We start from the raw sequence: 6,285 nt of genomic DNA on the forward strand, positions 1-6,285 counted from the left end.
GCTTTTACTAAGAATTTGGATAGCAATTCCTTACAATTGTGTTTCCTTTCATTTTTATATTCTATGTGGTTGTCTCGGAACCGTCATGGTGATTTCAAGGGTGGCGAAATTTTAAAACCACAATGTGAATGATATTATAATTAGCCAAAATTCATGTAAGGTAACAGAGATAGATGACAAGCTGGTCGAAGGTGGTTCTTGTCTGTGGTTATCAGCCCCTCTGGTTAGCTTCTGCCTGAGGGTTGTTTACTTTAACGCCTGTACCCAGTCTTCAAGCCCCTACATCCTGTCTCAGCCCTATCTGCTAGTCTCCTACTCTTAACAAATCTACTAGAGTAGACTCAGTATGAATAAGCTTAGTTCTTAACATCTTTGCCAAAGGATGAGATTTTTAATATTTCTTTCAATATGAAATTATATCCTTTGTTCCATTTTAAGTTTTTGACCTTGAATTACACTTTGTTTGGTATATTGCAATATCTACTTTTTGGTTATTTGTGTTTTCCTGGTGCATCTTGGATTATCTTTTTATACTGAGCCATCTAGAGTTATTTAGGATGGAGACCACTTTGTAGTTCATAAGCATGATGATTGAGTTTTCATGTGCATGTGTGAGATATGTCTTGCTCAAACCTCATTACCATGTCAGCACATTACCCATCTGACATGAAAAAAAAAAAAAGTTATTTAGGATTGGGTTCATTTATAGATATAATATAGTTAATCTTTGCCTCTAAAAAGGGAAGTTATGTCAATACAAGTGGTTCGATTAAAAAGAAAAAAAAGAAAGTTAAATTAAAAAAATTAAAAAAAAAAACAAAAAAAAAAAAAAATAAAAAAATAAAAAGGGAAGTTAAAACCATGTCCTTTGGTTGTTATAACATATTGTCTGAGATTATTTTTGTTTTTGTTTTCCAATGTTTTCTTGCTTTCCTTTCATTTCTGTGGTGTTCATGAGATTATGCTTTACTTGCTATTATATTTTTATTAATTTTAAAAGTATATATCATATTTTTATTTTTCTAGTAGCTGCTATGAAGCTTTCTCAACATTTTCTTTATTCTGCACTTCACTATGTATCAATACCAGGAATGAAATATTACCTTTTGACATTATGTAAAATGACAGTGCAGAGAATAAGGCCTGACATCCACAAATGCCTATTCTATTAGACTGCATTGAAATTAGTTTGTTCTTCAATCTCATTTGAAATATTTGAGACATGAGATTCATACAACACTTCAGCTAAGAGAGGGGGAAAAAATTAAGCAATATGGCCTCTAGTAATGCAAGCAGAAATGTTTCTAAATGAATAGTAAGAAAGCATTGCCAAAGTTTCATTGTTATTACTTACCACTCTTTGTTGAGAGCCATTAAAGTGCTACATTTTTAAATGTATGTATAAAAATCAATTCAGTAGTTGGCAATCAATCCCTCTTCCTGTTCTAGCAAAACCCAAGGGATAATGATTGGTTCATTTGCCTTCAAGTGTCTTTTGCTTCCTTCTACTCTAAACTCCCGTGCTTAGAATGTAGCATTGCCTCCACAATTCCCCAAAACAACTCTCTAAGCACCTGCATGTGGCATCCTGTCCAAGAGCAATTTGGCTGCCAGGATATATCATCATCAAGCCCTTCAGCAATTCGCCCAACTTATCTCTACACCACCAATAACTTTATTTGGATGATATGGTCCTAAATCACCAAAATCTAAGAGTAATGGAAAGCTGTTTCAAAGACTCACACGATGGTTGCATTAAGTAAGGTTGATAGATAAAACATGATGGCCATGAAGGTGGTTTGGGAGAAAAACCATTTGTCACTTCTGTTTGCTTTTCATTTCCTGCCCATGTTCCTTTTTCAATTGCAGGGTAAGCTTTCCAGCTGGCCTAAGGGTTTGTTAGCACGAGTCTCAGAAGCTACTGGGAAACTGACCCTATTCTGGCTCTGTAATGCTGGGTTTAAGAGTACGTATATTTGTTCATGCCTAGATTGACTGTACTGTAATGTATTGCCCCCTGTAATTATACCGTGTATTGTGGTGAGAGATTGACTATACACAGGAACAATGGCCAAACCACTACAAAAACAGAACTCTAACCCACAGTAACAACCTGCTCAGGAACTCAACCAGCCCAAGAAGCCAGCCTGCTATAAATCAGACTTATAGGAAGTCACATTGCTATCTGTTGTAACAGTCCAGAAAGCCAAATAATGACCCCATAACAACTGACTCCAAGTGGCCAGGACTTGATTATTAGCCGACAGCTTCCCTAGTTTTCGTCCCCAGCATGTCTACAGCTTTCCCATGCCAACAGCCTCCAATCAGGGCATGCTTGAAGTATTTCCTTTTTTCACTCCTGTGCCTGCCTTTGAGTCTCTTCCAAAAAGCAAGTGATGGGGCTATTCCCTTGCTATAGCAAGTTCTGTATAAATAGCCTTTGCTTGTTCTCATTTTGTTGGTCTTCATTTATTTCCACAGTATAAAGCTGAGTTTAATGAGGTACTCCTGGCTCTGATGAGGTGGTCCTCAGTACATCCTCAGACTACTTAGACAACTGATTCAGTTTTGTGTCTGTAAGTTTAGATGTAAATAGACCAATTAGTCTCCAGGACTGATTATGACCTTTACTCAGCTGTTACCATCTGTAATTATGCATTCTGAGGGGAAGATTTTAGAAGACTGACATTCCATCTATTCTGATTGATGTTGCTGATCTCTGTGGTATACATCATGACTGTGCTGATTTCCTTTTATATCCTTTAGATAAATAAACCCTGTTTGATCTACCCAAGGAGCATGTGTCTGGTCTTTCCATCATTCGGAGCTTACAACTGACATCGGTCAATACTATGGTCATGCACTTCCCACTTCTCAGGCTGGATAGGTAGGGGTTATAAATTTTGGGGATGAATAAAGAGATTTTGTCCATGGCTAGAATTTATAAATAGATGACTGCTTATGGTAGTATTTCTTAACCTGGGGTCAAGTATCATTAGGGGAGAAGGGGCATCCTAGGCAGAGAGCACAGCATGAAAAAGGCAAGGAGGCAGGAACTCAGAGAGCAATGTGGTACACCTCACAGGCCTCTGGAATATGCCATATAGTTCACATCTAATTTCAAATGCAGACTTTCAGCTTCCACAGGCAGAGGAAATAGTGGAAGGAAAGACTCTGAAGCAATCACTTATGCCCTGAGGAAAGCCTTTGTGAGACTACTAATTTCTAAATTCTCTTGCACTAAGGAGGGCAAGCACCATCATATGCTTGGTTTAACATCCAAGATATCCCCTTCTGGATGTTACTCTTCATTCATGCTGCACAAGAGAACAGTCACATTTGACTCTAAGTGTGACTTCGGCTTAGTCCAGATGTCCATTTTCAATTATTTGAGGTCTAAATATATCAACAAATATTTTCAGAGGGGACATTAGGTAACAATTCTTTGCTAACTATGAATGTCTACTAAAACAATTATTTGCTAACTATGAATATCTACTTCTCTCTCTGCATTGTTAAGTCCCTATTTGCTATTCATCACAGTTGCTATATTCATACTAACATCTGTGACAGAGCCCCCAATTTTGTCAATTTGCAATATATTGTTCAATAGCAGCAATTTTTTTTTCCTTAAGATTATTTTAAAGCTTATATATGTACATTGTAGAAAATAGGAAGGAAGGAAGGAAGGTAGGTCACTATTAATACCAATAGCACTAATATTTTGGTATAAAATCTTCTAACCTTTTTATTGTTGTTATGTAATTACAATATATACACCATTTTTGTAATTTTTTTTCTCAATGATACGTTAACATTTTTCTGTAATGTTAACATTGCCCTGTTTATGACCAGGGAGTATTTCATTGTTTCAGTAATCCATAAAATATCTCCTATTGTTCGATTAGATATAGTGTATATATGAGATTATTAGATGTAATGTAAAAATATTAGGTGTAATATTTTTAATTATTAATTAAGGAATGCTACCATTATCATTCTTGTAACTAAATATTTTCATGCATCCATGATGATTTCCATGTGAAAAAAAGGAGAAATTAAATTTATGGATTAAAAGCTAAGCACATCTTTATAACTTTTGATCTTTATACCAAATAGTCTTCCAGAAAGGTTGTAAGAATGTATACTCACTCCCTCCAGCAGGGCCTGAGTTTGCTGATTTCCCCATATTCTCCTTGTTATGAGCATAACATTTGGGAAGGTCTTTTCCTGCTCTCTTTGGCCTTTCTTTCCTTTCTACCTCTTGCCAACTATGAACACAATAATATACCAGTTTTGCTGAAAGAAAGGTTTGCCTGTCTTATAAACATTTTACCAAAAAGCATCCCAAGGACCAGTGATACATGAATTCTGAAGGGTGTGACTCAGGCTCTCCAGGGTAGATCTGGGGCCTTGGGGGAAAAGAGTAACAGAAAAAGACCTGGGCAGGGACAATGAGGAAAATAAAAATTGACCCTTGGATGTTCATCTGAGAAAGACTCTATATAGAGCAATAGGTGACTCAGTGGGAGAAGTAAGTCAATGTTTTGCACCATTTTCTGGATATTATGTTCAGTGTAGACTTTATCCCTGAACTCTAGACTTATATATGTAATTACTTATTTTGAAATTTTCACTTGTTTAGCTATTTCTCTGATCATGACACTACCAACACAGTCTGTTAGAAAAAGCTATTCATTTTGCCTCCAAAATATATCTTCATGTGGTCCACTTTTCTCCAAATTACTGCCATTATTGCCATCTCCCATCTGTCCATAGACTCCTAAGTGTTCTTCCTGCTCCTACTATAATCCATTCTCCTCACAGCAGCCAAAGTGTGATAGTCACATCATGTCATCTCCCAGCTTAAAAATCATTCAATGGCTTCCTATAGCTCTTGCAATAAAACCTCAACTCCTGTGTCACTTACAAGCCTTTACACATGAATGGGATCCTACCGATCTCTCCATTTCACACAGGATTTGATAATAATGAGTCTTAACATTTTTTAAAAAATCGACAATTTGGTGAGCAACTATTATTTAAAACTGCATTTCTTTGACTACCAGTTTGCATTAACATTTTCTCATATGTTCGGCTAACTTTCTATTATATCTTTTATAACTCCATTGGGAGGACTCGACTCTTCGTGTTGGCAGCAAAAAAGCAAAGAAACACAATGGAAAAGGAATCCAAGCAGCAGGCTGACACCATTACTAAAAATCCAGCTAGTTTACAAGAGCCACCATTTCAGGAGAATTCCAATTGCCAACTCCACAAGTTTCCTCCAAGCACCCTGACTACTCAGTACAAAACATAAGGCAATATGAAGTCATGAAACATTCACCATTAGCATTAACACCATCTTCATTAGCCCAAGAATCAAGAGGACTATAGCTCCCTAGAAGTTTCTTAAGTTTCATGACAACCCAAGACCATTCCTTTGTGATAGCATATTATAATCTATGTCCCAGACTTCTTGCAAATTCATCCCCAGACCTTCTCTTAAGGTGGAAAAATTATATGGTACATTGCTCTAGCTCCAATTACTCTTTGATCTGTTTGCCTGGGGATTTTCTAATATAATATCACTAACTTGAGGAATAATTGATACCATGGAGAATGGATGTCAACAGTTTAATCTAATTGTACCATCAGCTCCATTAATCTGAACTCCAATAAACACTCTGCAATCTCTCCTTATCCTTATCTGTTTTTCCCCATGTCATCATTTTAGTTACTAATTAAGCATACTTTAATTACAAAAACAAAATACATTTCCTCCTTTTAAAAAAATATTTCCCTTTTGAACAATAATACTCATTAGCCATTTATTGCATTATTTACCATTTTCTTAATAATATAGGGCTATTTAGACATTAAAAATTTTGATTCTATGTTATATGTATTACTAAGTCTTTTTCTTATTTTTTTGTCTATAGATAGAATAGATATAATTATTTTTTCTACATTAAGGAAAAAGATTCCTAGAAGATAGAGAAAGAGAAAGAGAAAAAAAAACAGAAGATAGATAGATAGATCTTCTACTAATAGAATGTTTTCTGCTTTGGGTAACATGTTTAGAAAGACCTCTCACCCAGAGATCAGGTGTGTATATCCACTCATTCTTTTCAAAGATCTTGAGTCTTTTAATTTTATGGTAAATGTCAGCTTTATTTAGGTGTGCATTTATGTATTTATCTAATGAAAACTTTTCAAATACCAACGAGAAAATTATTTGAGCAATACATTAAAGTTGACATGAGAAATGAGGACTTTCATGGA

General features: G+C 35.6%; 1 non-coding gene across 1 annotated transcript; it reads left to right on the forward strand.

The window, feature by feature from the left end:
- Positions 1 to 563: 563 nt before the first annotated feature.
- On the forward strand, positions 564 to 667 carry LOC142874757 (small nucleolar RNA U13). Its single transcript, XR_012922389.1, has one exon. It is a non-coding gene; the product is annotated as a small nucleolar RNA U13 (small nucleolar RNA).
- The last annotated feature ends 5,618 nt before the right edge of the window (positions 668 to 6,285 follow it).

This window comes from Microcebus murinus, chromosome 12 (genome assembly GCF_040939455.1).
Source record: "Microcebus murinus isolate Inina chromosome 12, M.murinus_Inina_mat1.0, whole genome shotgun sequence".
In the NCBI taxonomy this organism is placed as follows: domain Eukaryota; kingdom Metazoa; phylum Chordata; class Mammalia; order Primates; family Cheirogaleidae; genus Microcebus; species Microcebus murinus.